Raw genomic sequence first — 15,412 nt, 5'->3', positions numbered from 1 at the left:
TAGCCCCCTCATAGAATATAAAGCAGCCCCCTCACATAGTATAATACAGCCATCTCATAGAATATAATGCAGCCATCTCATAGAATACAATACTGCCCCCCTCATAGGGTATAATGCACCCCCTCATAGGGTATAATGCACCCCCTCATAGGGTATAATGCACCCCCTCATAGGGTATAATACTGCCCTCCTCATAGGGTATAATGATAGGGTATAATGCACCCCCTCATAGGGTATAATACTGCCCTCCTCATAGGGTATAATACTGCCCCCCTCATAGGGTATAATGCTGCCTCCTCATAGGGAATAATGCACCCCCTCATAGGGTATAATGCTGCCCCCTCATAGGGTATAATGCACCCCCTCATAGGGAATAATGCACCCCCTCATAGGGTATAATGCTGCCCCCTCATAGGGTATAATGCTGCCCCCTCATAGGGTATAATGCTGCCCTCCTCATAGGGTATAATGCTGCCCTCCTCATAGGGTATAATACTGCCCCCCTCATAGGGAATAATGCACCCCCTCATAGGGAATAATGCACCCCCTCATAGGGAATAATGCACCCCCTCATAGGGAATAATGCTGCCCTCCTCATAGGGTATAATACTGCCCCCCTCATAGGGAATAATGCACCCCCTCATAGGGAATAATGCACCCCCTCATAGGGTATAATGCTGCCCTCCTCATAGGGTATAATGCTGCCCTCCTCATAGGGTATAATACTGCCCCCCTCATAGGGAATAATGCACCCCCTCATAGGGAATAATGCACCCCCTCATAGGGAATAATGCACCCCCTCATAGGGTATAATGCACCCCCTCATAGGGTATAATGCACCCCCTCATAGGGAATAATGCTGCCCTCCTCATAGGGTATAATGCTGCCCCCTCATAGGGAATAATGCACCCTCTCATAGGGTATAATGCTATATAGATATATAGATATAGAGTTAGATAGATATAGATAGAAAGATAGATGTAGAAATAGATAGATATAGAGATAGATAGCAGATAATGGATAGAAAGTAGATAATGGATAGATATAGATAGAAAGATTCATAGAGATAGATATAGATATAAAGATAGATATAGAAAGATAGATCGATAGGTAGATAGATATAGAGATAGATAGAAAATAGATAATGGATAGATAGATAGCTATAGATAGAAAGATATAGAGATAGATAATAGATAGAGATATACAGATATAATAATATAATATAGACATATATAGATATAGAGATAAATATATATAGATACATGGCTATAAATAAAAATAGATATAGAGATATATAGATATAGAGACAGATAGATATAGAAAGATAGATATAGAGATAATAGCTAGATATAGAGATATGTATAGAGATAGATAGATATAGAGTTAGAAAGAGAGATATAGAGAGATATAGAGATAGATAGACAGATATAGATAATAGAGATAATAGATAGATATAATAGATATAGAGATAGATGGATAGATAGATAGATAAAGAGAGATAGAGATAGAGATTGATAGATAATGAGATATAGAGATAGATATAGAGATATAGTGTTAGATAGAAAGATAGCTATAGAGAGAGATAGATATGGATATAGAGATAGATATGGATATAGAGATAGATATGGATATAGAGATAGATATGGATATAGAGATAATATATAGATAGCTATAGAGATAGATATAGAGAGAAACAGATATATATATATAGTTATAGATATAGAGATAGATAGGTAGATAGATATAGAGATAGATAGATATAAAGATAGATAGAGAGAGCGGTAGATAGAGAGATAGATACAGAGATCGATAAATAGATAGAGAGATAGATATAGATAATAGATAGAGATAGATAGATAAAGATAGATAATAAATATAGAGATAGAGTAAGATAGAAAGATATAGAGATAGGTAGATATAGATAATAGAGATAGCTGGATAGATAGTAATAATAGATATAGATATAGATAGATTTAGATAGAAAGATAGATATAGAGATATATGTAGAGATAGAAAGATAGAGCGATAGATAGAGAAAGATAGATAGATATAGAGATGGATATAGAGATAGAAAGATAGATAGATATAGAGATAAATAGATAGATATAGAGAGAAATAGATATAGATATATAGAGATAGATATAGAGATAGAGCGATAGATATACAGAGAGATAGAGATAGAGATATAGAGATAGATATAGAGAGAAATAGAGATAGATATATAGATATAGAGAGAGAGCGATAGATAGCGAGAGATATAGATATAGAGATAGATAGATACAGAGAAAAGATATAGAGATAGATAACGGATAGATAAATAGATAGATAGGTATAGAGATAGATAGATATAGATATTAGATAGAGATATATATAGATAAAGATAGATAGATATAGATGGTAGCTAGATAGATAATAAATATAGAGATAATAGATATAGAGATAGATAGAGTAAGATAGATATAGAGATAGATAGACATAATAGATAGATATAGAGATATATAGAGATAGATGTAGAGATAGAAAGATAGATATAAAGATAGAGCGATAGAGATAGAAAGATAGATATAAGAGAGATAGAGAGAGAGAGAGAGATATATATAGAGAAATAGAGATAGATAGATAGAGACAGATAGAGAGAGCGAGAGAGATATAAAAAAAAAAAAAAAAAAAAACACAATACTCACCTCTCCTCCTCGCTCCCACGCTGATCCCGGCTTCAGTGTCAGGAGCTCCCCCTCTGCCAGACACACAGCGGGTGCGCGATGTAGTGACGTCATCGCGCACTGGCTGTGAGCCAGGAGCAGAGAGGACTGAGGACGGCGCCGGCCCTGATGCAGAGCAGCTTATTGGGCTGGTGGCCGTAGCCTCTGGGGGTGGAGACTGTGAAATGATATTCACTGCTTCGCAGTGAATATTCATTTCTCTTTAGCAGCGGGGACATGGGCTCCTGCCTCCTGACACCCGCTGCTGCTCCGCTGGCAGGGGCCCCCATAGCAGCTGCATGGTGTGCGACACACCACTGGCTGGGGGCCCCTGGAGCAGCGGGGGCCCTAGGCAACTGCTGGCCCTGTATGCCAGCAGGTGCCAGGGCCCACCAGATGCCAGGGCCCACCGGAGAATCCACCGGTTCCCCGGTGGGCCAGTCCGACGCTGTGTACGAGGTGTATGGAGCAGGCCGTGTGTGTATAGGGGGTATCAGGTGCAGTAATAGGGACACATACGGCAGTGGCTCAGCATTGGGGTATCAGGTGCAGTAATAGGGACACATACGGCAGCGGCTCAGCATTGGGGTATCAGGTGCAGTAATAGGGACACATACATAGTAACATAGTTATTAAGGTTGAAGGGAGACTTTAAGTCCATCTAGTTCAACCCATATCCTATCCTAACTTGCCCTAACATGTTGATCCAGAGGAAGGCAAAAAAACCCCATGTGGCAACAGTAGGCTTCACATTGGGGAAAAAAATTCCTTCCCGACTCCACATACGGCAATCAGACTAGCTCCCTGGATCAACGCAATATTAAGGAGACTAGTGTATATACCCTGTAATATTATACTTTTCAAGAAAGGCATCCAGTCCCTTCTTAAATTTTAGTAGTGAATCACTCATTACAACATCATATGGCAGAGAGTTCCATAGTCTCACTGCTCTTACAGTAAAGAATCCGCGTCTGTGAGTATGCTTAAACCTTCTTTCCTCCAGACGTAGAGGATGCCCCCTTGTCCCCGTCACAGGTCTAAGAGTAAAAAGATCATTAGAAAGGTTTTTGTATTGTCCCCGCATATATTTATACATTGTAATAAGATCACCCCTAAGTAGAGTTGAGCGATACCGTCCGATACTTCAAAGTATCGTATCGGATGGTATCGGCCGATCTTTAAAAAAAGTATCGGTATCGCCGATTCCGATACCGGAAGTCCATTCAAGTCTATGGGACTTCCGGTATCGGAATAAGAAAAACCCTTTCCTGCCCTTGTACAGCCTCTCTGGGGTCTGTGCCGGCCTGCCAGGGGGTCTGTGCCGGCCTGCCAGGGGGTCTGTGCCGGCCTGCCAGGGGGTCTGTGCCGGCCTGCCAGGGGGTCTGTGCCGGCCTGCCAGGGGGTCTGTGCCGGCCTGCCAGGGGGTCTGTGCCGGCCTGCCAGGGGGTCTGTGCCGGCCTGCCAGGGGGTCTGTGCCGGCCTGCCAGGGGGTCTGTGCCGGCCTGCCAGGGGGTCTGTGCCGGCCTGCCAGGGGGTCTGTGCCGGCCTGCCAGGGGGTCTGTGCCGGCCTGCCAGGGGGTCTGTGCCGGCCTGCCAGGGGGTCTGTGCCGGCCTGCCAGGGGGTCTGTGCCGGCCTGCCAGGGGGTCTGTGCCGGCCTGCCAGGGGGTCTGTGCCGGCCTGCCGGGGGTCTGTGCCGGCCTGCCGGTGGTCTGTGCTGGCCTGCCGGTGGTCTGTGCAGGCTTCGGGGGTCTGTGCAGGCATCGTCCGATGGGACTACAAGTCCCATCGGGCGATGCCTGCTACCATGACAGTGATTGACACATTAGCCAATGATGGGACAGTAATAGTCCTATCATCCGGCTAATGTGTTGAATGTAAAAAAAAAAAAAAAAAAATTACATGCTACATACATACAACATACATGCTACATTCATACTACATACTACATACATGCTACATACATGCTACATTCATACTAAATAAATACTACATGCAACATACATACTACATATATACTACATACATACTACATATATACTATACTGCATGCTACATACATACTACATGCTACATACATACCACATATATACTACATACATACTACATGCATGCTACATGCATGCTACATACATAACACATATATACTACATGCATGCTACATACATAGTGCATGCTACATACTGTACATACTACATATATACTACATGCATGCTACATACATACTACATGCTACATACATACTACATACATACTACATGCTACATACATACTACATATATACTACATGCTACATATATACTACATGCATGCTACATACATACTACATATATACTACATGCATGCTACATACATACTACATGCTACATACATACTACGTATATACTACATGCATGCTACATACATACTACATGCTACATACATACCACATACATGCTACATATATACTACATATATACTACATGCATGCTACATACATACTACATGCTACATATATACTACATATATACTACATACATACTACATACTACATATATACTACATGCATGCTACATGCATGCTACATACATGCTACATACATACTACATATATACTACATGCATGCTACATACATGCTACATACATGCTACATATATACTACATATATACTACATGCATGCTACATACATGCTACATACATGCTACATATATACTACATATATACTACATGCATGCTACATACATGCTACATATATACTACATATATACTACATGCATACTACATGCATACTACATGCATACTACATACATACTACATGCTACATACATACCACATACATACTACATACATACTACATGCTACATACATTCACACATATATACTACATGCATGCTACATACATACTACATATATACTACATGCATGCTACATACATACTGCATGCTACATGCATGCTACATACATACTACATACATACTACATGCTACATACATACCACATATATACTACATACATACAATACATTCATACAATACATACATAGACATACAGTACATATAACATAGAGTAACATACTTACCAATACTTGTCACATTGTTCCCCGAAGCCATTGTCTTTTCCGGAATAAATATTAACATAACAAACCACAAAAATACTCACCCACGATCCGAAGCAGTCCACGAGTGTGTCCCACGACGATCTTGGGTAGAGAACTGCAGCATCAGCTGATGCTGCCGTTCTCTACGGGCTGCAGGAATCAATGACGGAAGGTAGGTATCCTTCTGCACTGTATTCCTCCGCCACTTAAAAAAAAAAAAAAAAGTCCCTAGTCTCACTTTATGCCATTGCTGTGTGGGAATTTCCCACACAGCAATGGCATAAAGTGAGACTAGGGACTTTTTTTTTTTTATGCCATTGCTGTGTGGGAAATTCCCACACAGCAATGGCATAAAGTGAGACTAGGGACTTTTTTTTTTTTTAAGTGGCGGAGGAATACAGTGCGGAAGGATACCTACCTTCCGTCATTGGATTCCTGCAGCCCGTAGAGAACGGCAGCATCATCTGATGCTGCAGTTCTCTACCCAAGATCATCGTGGGACACACTCGTGGACTGCTTCGGATCGTGGGTGAGTATTTTTGTGGTTTGTTATGTTAATATTTATTCCGGAAAAGACAATGGCTTCGGGGAACAATGTGACAAGTATTGGTAAGTATGTTACTCTATGTTATATGTATTGTATGTATGTGGTATGTATGTAGTATGTATGTAGCATGCATGTAGCATGCAGTATGTATGTAGCATGCATGTAGTATATATGTAGTATGTAGTATGTATGTAGTATGTATGTAGTATGTATGTGGTAAGTATGTAGTATGTATGTAGCATGTATGTGGTATGTATGTAGCATGTAGTATGTATGTAGCATGCATGTAGTATATATGTAGTATGTATGTAGCATGTAGTATGTAGTATGTATGTAGCATGCATGTAGTATGTAGTATATATGTAGTATGTATGTGGTATGTATGTATGTGGTATGTATGTGGTATGTATGTGGTATGTATGTAGCATGCATGTAGTATGTATGTAGCATGCATGTAGTATGTATGTAGCATGTAGTATGTATGTAGCATGCATGTAGCATGTAGTATGTATGTAGCATGCAGCATGTATGTAGTATGTATGTAGCATGTAGTATGTATGTAGTATTTTTTTTTTTTTTAACATTTAACACATTAGCCGGATGATGGGACTACTACTGTCCCATCATTGGCTAATGTGTCAATCACTGTCATGGTAGCAGGCATCGCCAGATGGGACTTGTAGTCCCATCGGACGATGCTTGCACAGCCCCCCGGACATCAGCACAGCCCCCCGGCAGGCCGGCACAGCCCCCCGGCAGGCCGGTACAGACCCCGGGCAGTCCACACAGCCCCCCGGCAGGCCGGCAGAGACCCCCGGAAGGCCCGAAATGACGGCGCATCATGATGCGCACACACCGCGCATCATGATGACGTCAGGCTGTCAATCAACTGAACTTCCGATTCCGATGCCGAATTCCGATATTGAAAAAATATCGGAAGTCGGTATCGGAATTCCGATACAGCAAGTATCGGCCGATACCCGATACTTGCGGTATCGGAATGCTCAACACTACCACTAAGCCTTCGATTCTCCAAACTAAATAACCCCAAGTGTAATAACCTGTCTTGGTATTGCAGACCCCCTAGTTCCCTAATAACCTTGGTCGCTCTTCTCTGCACCCGCTCCAGTTCAGCTATGTCTTTCTTATACACCGGAGACCAGAACTGTACACAGTATTCTAAGTGTGGTCGCACTAGTGACTTATATAGAGGTAAAATTATGTTCTATACGGCAGTAGTGGCTCAGTATTGGGGAATCGGGTGCAGTAATAGAGACACATACGGCAGCAGCGGCTCAGCATTGGGGTGTCAGGTGCAGTAATAGGGACACATACGGCAGTAGTGGCTCAGTATTGGGGTGTCAGGTGCAGTAATAGGGACACATACGGCAGTAGTGGCTCAGTATTGGGGTATCAGGTGCAGTAACAGGGACACATACGGCAGCAGAGGCTCAGTATTGGGGTATCAGGTGCAGTAATAGGGACACATACGGCAGCAGTGGCTCAGTATTGGGGTATCAGGTGCAGTAATAGGGACACATACGGCAGTAGTGGCTCAGTATTGGGGTATCAGGTGCAGTAATAGGGACACATACGGCAGTGGCTCAGCATTGGGGTATCAGGTGCAGTAATAGGGACACATACGGCAGCGGCTCAGCATTGGGGTATCAGGTGCAGTAATAGGGACACATACGGCAGTAGTGGCTCAGTATTGGGGAATCGGGTGCAGTAATAGAGACACATACGGCAGCAGCGGCTCAGTATTGGGGTATCAGGTGCAGTAATAGGGACACATACGGCAGTAGTGGCTCAGTATTGGGGTGTCAGGTGCAGTAATAGGGACACATACGGCAGCAGCAGCTCAGCATTGGGGTATCAGGTGCAGTAATAGGGACACATACGGCAGCAGAGGCTCAGTATTGGGGTGTCAGGTGCAGTAATAGGGACACATAAGGCAGCAGTGGCTCAGCATTGGGGTATCAGGTGCAGTAATAGGGACACATACGGCAGTAGTGGCTCAGTATTGGGGTGTCAGGTGCAGTAATAGACACATATGGCAGCGGCTCAGCATTGGGGTATCAGGTGCAGTAATGGAGACACATACGGCAGCAGATGCTCAGTATTGGGGTATCAAGTGCAGTAATAGGGACACATACGGCAGCAGTGGCTCAGTATTGGGGTATCAGGTGCAGTAATAGAGACAAATACGGCAGCAGTGGCTCAGTATTGGGGTATCATGTGCAGTAATAGACACATATGGCAGCAGCGGCTCAGTATTGGGGTATCAGGTGCAGTAATAGACACATTTGGCAGCGGCTCAGCATTGGGGTATCAGGTGCAGTAATAGGGACACATACGGCAGCAGCAGCTCAGTATTGGGGTATCAGGTGCAGTAATAGGGACACACATGGCAGCAGCGGCTCAGCTTTGGGGTATCAGGTGCAGTAAATAGACACATGCAGCAGCAGCTCAGTATTGGTGTATCAGCTGCAGTAATAGAGACACATACGGCAGCAGCGGCTCAGCATTGGGGTATCAGGTGCAGTAATAGAGACACATATGGCAGCAGCGGCTCAGCATTGGGGTATCAGGTGCAGTAATAGAGACACATACTGCAGCAGCAGCTTAGCATTGGGGTATCAGGTGCAGTAATAGAGACACATGCAGCAGCAGCTCAGCATTGGGGTATCAGCTGCAGTAATAGAGACACATACGGCAGCAGCGGCTCAGTATTGGGGTATCAGGTGCAGTAATAGGGACACATACGGCAGTAGTGGCTCAGTATTGGGGTATCAGGTGCAGTAATAGAGACACATACGGCAGTAGTGGCTCAGTATTGGGGTATCAGGTGCAGTAATAGAGACACATATGGCAGCAGCGGCTCAGCATTGGGGTATGAGGCGCAGTAATAGAGACACATGCAGCAGCGGCTCAGCATTGGGGTATCAGGTGCAGTAATAGAGACACATATGGCAGCAGCGGCTCAGTATTGGGGTATCAGGCGCAGTAATAGAGACACATATGGCAGCAGCGGCTCAGTATTGGGGTATCAGGTGCAGTAATAGAGACACATATGGCAGCGGCGGCTCAGTATTGGGGTATCAGGTGCAGTAATAGAGACACATATGGCAGCGGCGGCTCAGTATTGGGGTATCAGGTGCAGTAATAGAGACACATATGGCAGCAGCGGCTCAGTATTGGGGTATCAGGTGCAGTAATAGAGACACATATGGCAGCGGCGGCTCAGTATTGAGGTATCAGGTGCAGTAATAGGGACACATAAGGCAGCAGCGGCTCAGTATTGGGGTATCAGGTGCAGTAATAGGGACACATACGGTAGCAGCGGCTCAGTATTGAGGTATCAGCAGGATGAGGGGTTTGTGCAGGTTGGGAATAGATGGTGATGGGGCGGGAATATGAGAGGTGAAACATGTCGTTGTTGTATTCTCTGTAGCCGAGTCTTGGCTGGAGGAGTTGTCATGTCGGTCTGGGCCAGATGGAAAAGACGTGAAAAGTGAACGATTCCATCAGAAAGAACGTCAGCGGTAAGACACCAACTATACCTGTGCAGTAATCACATATGTTTTGTAGGAATGGTATTTACCACTGACGATATTGCGGTAATATCCACGTTGGCCTTTATATAGGGATTATTTTCAGTAACAGCGCAGTCATCGCCTACATCCACTATTAGGGTGCGTTACCTAGTTAGGGGCCCACTCAGAAGTTTTGCCCCCCTCGAACCGAAACCCTAGCTACACCTCTGGATTTGCTGCTTTGTCTATTTGCTTCAATAATACATTCTCAGTGGTTTCTGTTATATTTGGTGGCTTATTACAAACCCCTATGAGGATTTTATTACTTTTCCCTCCTTGTATCTCCACCCATAGAGACTCCACCTCTTCATTTCCCTCTTGTAGATCTTCTCTTAGTGTGGGCTTTATATATAGACAGACTCCACCCCCTTTCCTTTTTTTACGATCCCTCCTAAACAAATCATATCCTTGCAAGTTAGCCGCCCAGTCATAGCTGTCGTCTAACCATGTCTCAGTTATTCCTACTAGGTCGTATTTTTCCCTTCCCCATGACAGCACCGCAGACATGAGTAGGTATCCGCCCCCCAGGAAACAGGAAACCTGTAGCAGAGACATAAGAAGGGGGCGGCACCTCTCTCCCCAGTTTGGTTTCCTGCAGCCGGAATGCTTGGGGCAGAGCCTGTACCTCCGGAGGGATCCCCCTCTGATGTCCGGTCAGGAGGCCGAGGTCCACGGGGAGAGGACGGCAGCGGGGCGCGGTGGCGCGCGCCTGTCAGCCCAGCTCGGTGGGCGCTGTGAGCGGTGTCCTCCTCGTGTGACTCCCCGGCGGCCGCTCCAGTGGGAGGCAGAGCCGGGGGAGGCCTGGCACCGACTGTGTGGCGACGGCTTCCGGGGTTGCACTGGAAGTGACTTCACATGCCGGGGGAGCGGTGTAATGGGCACTTCCGGGCGGGAGCAGTCCCAGAAGCGCGCACCGCTCCTCCATAAAAAGGGAGACGAGGCAAGCGCCAATGGTCCCTGAGAGGCTGCACACGGACTCCAGTGTTATAGAGCCAGACCAGCAGCAGAAGGAAAATGGATCCTAAAGTTGAGAGGAACGCGCAGGATGAAGAGCTACCGGGGTACCTAGGAAAGGGGCCGGGTGAGTGCCTTTGTAAGGCAGCACAATATATTAACAATTGCCCTATATATGTCTTCTGTAGGGAAAGGCCAAATTAAGAATAAATGCCGAAGGGAGACATTGCTGGAGGCAATACCTTCCCTACAGAAGGCAGCGGAATTCCTGGTGGACGCCGCAGTAGATTCCGTCCATGGTGCCGCCCGTGCATGAGCCCTTTCAAATTCAGGCTGCAGAGCACTTTGGTTAAAAAAAACTGGTCGGAAGACTTCCAGTCAAAAGTTAAACTCTGTGCCGTCCCTTGTGAGGGTCAATACTTGTTTGGGAAAGCATTGGATGAAATTTTAGAAAAGGCGTCAGATAAGAAAAAATGGTTTCCACCCCCCTTCCCTAGGCGCCGGTGGACTGAAGCTCTCTCATCCTTTCGTGGGAACAGGGAACAGAGGGAGCCAAGGGCGGCCAGACGATAGGACCACACGGGGCAGACCATGGAGGGGAAGAGAGAAGGGATTCCTCTTTAGTAAAACCACCCCGAGACCCGATACTAAGCAATGACGCCAGGGTGGTCGGGGGAAGGCTTCAGTTCTTTGTCCATCAGTGGGTAGCATTGCACACCTCAAAGTGGGTAACCGACCTGTTAGCCGGGGGCCTACGACTAAGTTTTCCAAGCCTTCCACCCCAAAGACTAAAAGTGACCCGGGTAGCCAAAAAGAATCAGGCTATGCTAGAAAAGGAGATCCAGCTCCTCCTTCAAAAAGAGGTACTAATAAAAGTCCCGTCTCATCAAGAAGGGAAAGGGTATTACAGCACTCTGTTCCTCACGCCAAAACCAGATGGGTTACTAAGAACAATATTCAATCTCAAAGCCCTGAACCAATACATCAGAACATAGAAATTCAAAATGGAGACCTTGGGGTCAGCAGTGAAGCTACTCGACCCAGGTTGCTACATGGCAGTAATAGATCTTACGACGCCTATTACCATGTCCCAATATGGGGAGAACGCCAACAATATCGAAGACTGGTGGTAGAGAGAGCTCAAATTCACACTCGTCTACTGTACCAGTACCTACCCTTCAGGGTATCAGTAGCCCCTCATATATTTACAACAATCATCGGGGAAGTAGCGTCCTTTATAAGAAGGGAGAATAACCTGCTAGTACCCTATCTAGACGATTTCCTGGTCATAGCAAACGACAAGCAAAATTGCGAAGATGCAGTTAAAGGTCCTGGAAATATTAACCAGGTTGGGCTGGAGGATCAATCTGAGAAAATCCAAATTAACTCCAGTACAGTCACAAGAATTCCTTGGAATTCAATTGGACTCATTAAAACAGCAGTGCATTCTTCCAGAAAGGAAAAATTGGGGCTATCCAACAAAAAACACAACGGATACAATCCGGTCGAGCCATATCAGTAAGTGAGGCAATGTCGCTCCTGAGCATGATAACAGCAACAATCCCAGCGGTCCGGTGGGCACAAGCCCATACGAGAGAGCTACAGTAGCAGATCCTATCCAAGCAGGAGAAGGGTCCTTCCAATTTAAACCGGGAGATCATTCTCTCCCCTCAAGTGCGGGAGTCACTAAAATGGTGGCTGAGCACCGAAAATTTAACCAGATCAGTGCCCTGGACTACTCAAAACTCAGTAGTATTAACCACGGACGCAAGTCTGAGTGGTTGGGGGGCACACACAGAGAAACGAACCCTAGAGGGCCAGTGGGAACCCGGAATGAGGGATGCATCCTCAAATCTTAAAGAACTGGCGGCTGTAAGGCGAGCCCTTCCCCTGGTAAAGCAAGAAGTACAAGGAAGACATGTCACCATATTATCCGACAACAACACAGTCATAGCATACATAAACAGACAAGGGGGTACAAGGTCGGCAACCCTTATGGCAGAGGCCAGGGAATTATTCGCATGGGCGGAAAACAATCTTCTGTCCTTATCGGGTACACATTTAAAGGGGGCAGACAATTATCTGGCCGATTATTTAAGCCACCATGTACTACACCAGGGAGAATGGTCCCTAAGTCAAAAAATATTTGGAGAAATCTGCACTGCCTGGGGCACACCAGAAGTAGACCTGTTTGCTACCAGGGAAAAATCGGAAAGTGGACAGGTTCTACTCCCTAAATCCAAGAGAGCAACCAGAGGGGGTGGACTCGCTACTACACCGGTGGAAATTTTGTCTGGCCTATGCGTTCCCCCCCCCCCCCTTTTCCATTGACACCAGTATTCTTGAAAAAGATCCGACAAGAGAGAGCTCGAATATTCTTGATTGCACCCTTCTGGCCGAAAAGGGCATGGTTCACATGGCTCAGACGCGGATCCTCCCAGATACCCTAAATCTGCTATACCAGGGCCCAGTAGAACACCCCAGGGTTCACAGGCTGCACCTCACTGCGTGGAACTTGAAAGGGGACTCCTTCTAGCAAAAGGGTTCTCAGTCCCGTTAGTAACCACCCTGCTCGCTAGCAGAAAGGAGGTAACTTCACGCAAATACCAAAAAATTTGGGAAAAATTCTTGCAGTTCATGGGCCAACAATTGACTGGGACAGCCCAGGAAATGCCAATAAAAGAAATCCTAGAGTTCCTCCAGAAAGGACTGGAAAAAGGACTGTCCACAAGCACCTTGAAAGTGCAGGTATCGGCCCTGGGTGCATTGTTTGATCAAAAACTGGCTGATCACCCATGGGTCTATAGATTCATTCGGGCCTCCTTTACATCCAGGCCCTCAAAATTAGCATCTAAGGTAGCTCCCTGGGATCTAAATTTAGTATTTAGGGCACGAACAGCGTCTCCATTGGAACCTATTGCTTCCATCTCAATAAAGGCGCTGACGCTAAAAACAGTACTCCTGGTGGCCCTAACCTCAGCTCGTCGTGTCTGCGAGCTGCAGGCAATGTCTGTAAATCCACCATATACCACCTTTTTGGATGATGGGGTGATCATAAAAACTGATCCAGCCTTCCTACCGAAGAAGCCAGGAAGGTCCCGGACGCTCGTGGCTGTAAAAGGTTCACATGGCCGCTCGGCCATGCGCTAGGATACACTGTATTTTCAACCCTACCCTTGGTACGCATGTGTTATGCAGCCTAGCCTGCTAGCGCTTAGGCGTAGGTAGGTCAGAGTTGGCGTCAGTCTTTAGTCCACACCAGTGACTCGGCACGCCTCAGTGCAAGTGCTCCGCACTCCATAGTCAGCGTCTATAGCGGCGCTCGTGGTAGCGACGCCGCGCGCTCAGTGGGCCTAGAGGGACTCTAACCCCGTGTCCTTGAGGTAGAGTTCTGTGGCTGTTTGCTGTGCGCTCTTTGGCCGGGCTCTGTGAGCTAAACAGGCTCCGGCATCCACGTTCAGTGGTTGTGCGGCTCTGTGAATTAACAGAGTCCGCTCCTGCTCACACTGGGTGACGTAACCCACGTGTGACTGTTTTCACGCTGCTCTATTCTTCCGCCATTGTCTAGCAGCAGTGTACCACCTCTGCACAGTGGACCCCGGCTGCAAACGCACCTACTACTACTTTATCATTTGGTGCGTTCCACCAGCCCTAATAAAGGGAGAGCGTTGGGCAGGGAAGAAGAACAAAAAAACTGCTTCTGCTGGTAGCGATTTCCACTGTACAACACTGTGTGCAGTGACAGGTGAGGCTCTATTTTTGTGCATCAGCTCTGTTGGTTGTTAGGCTGCCTTACAAGGCTCCCTGATAGCTGCATTGCTGTTTGCACACTGCTGAGCAAACTGCCTTTTTAAAAGCAAAAGTACTTTTCTTCCTCTCTTCTGCACAGTTACCAAGCGTTCATTTTTCCACACTTTTGTGTGCAGCAGTCCTGCTTATTAGGCTGCCTGCTGCCATACTTGGACTGAGAGCATCATTGTCAGCCTCCTAAAATCTCTAGGGAGATTCCAATTCTCCCCAATACTATATACACCTTGTACCATATAGCTGGTGGTATTTTGGGTACATTTTTCAAAAAAATGAGGAAGTACAGTCATGGCCAAAAGTTTTGAGAATGACACAAATATTATATTTTCACATGATCTGCTGCCCTCTGGTTTTTATGTGTGTTTGTCAGATGTTTTTATCACATACAGAAATATAATTGCAATCATATGAGTAGCAAAAGGTTATATTGACAGTTAGAATGAGTTAATGCAGCAAGTCAATATTTGCAGTGTTGACCCTTCTTCAGGACCTCAGCAATTCTCCCTGGCATGCTCTCAATCAACTTCTGGATCAAATCCTGACTGATAGCAGTCCATTCTTGCAAAATCAATGCTTTAATTTTGTCTGAATTTGAAGGTTTTTGTTTGTCCACCTGTCTCTTGATGATTGACCACAAGTTCTCAATGGGATTAAGATCTGGGGAGTTTCCAGGCCATGGTCCCAAAATCTGTTTTGTTCCCTGAGCCATTTAGTTATCACCTTTGCTTTAT

The 15,412-nt window shown here is 45.7% G+C and overlaps 1 long non-coding RNA gene across 1 annotated transcript in view; it reads left to right on the top strand.

Annotated features, from left to right (window-relative positions):
- The first annotated feature begins 9,620 nt into the window (after positions 1-9,620).
- Positions 9,621-15,412, top strand: part of LOC141091721 (uncharacterized) — a 30,532-nt gene continuing 24,740 nt past the window's right edge. Inside the window, exon 1 of the long non-coding RNA XR_012232558.1 lies at positions 9,621-9,869. This is a non-coding gene — a long non-coding RNA (uncharacterized lncRNA). The remainder of the gene's footprint in view (positions 9,870-15,412) is intronic.

Source organism: Dendrobates tinctorius, unplaced genomic scaffold (genome assembly GCF_039654945.1).
Source record: "Dendrobates tinctorius isolate UK_male_01 unplaced genomic scaffold, ASM3965494v1 ptg000055l, whole genome shotgun sequence".
NCBI classification, from domain to species: Eukaryota; Metazoa; Chordata; class Amphibia; order Anura; family Dendrobatidae; genus Dendrobates; species Dendrobates tinctorius.
Note: the sequence above shows the minus strand (reverse complement) of the source record. Positions and strands in the feature narration are given on the sequence as shown.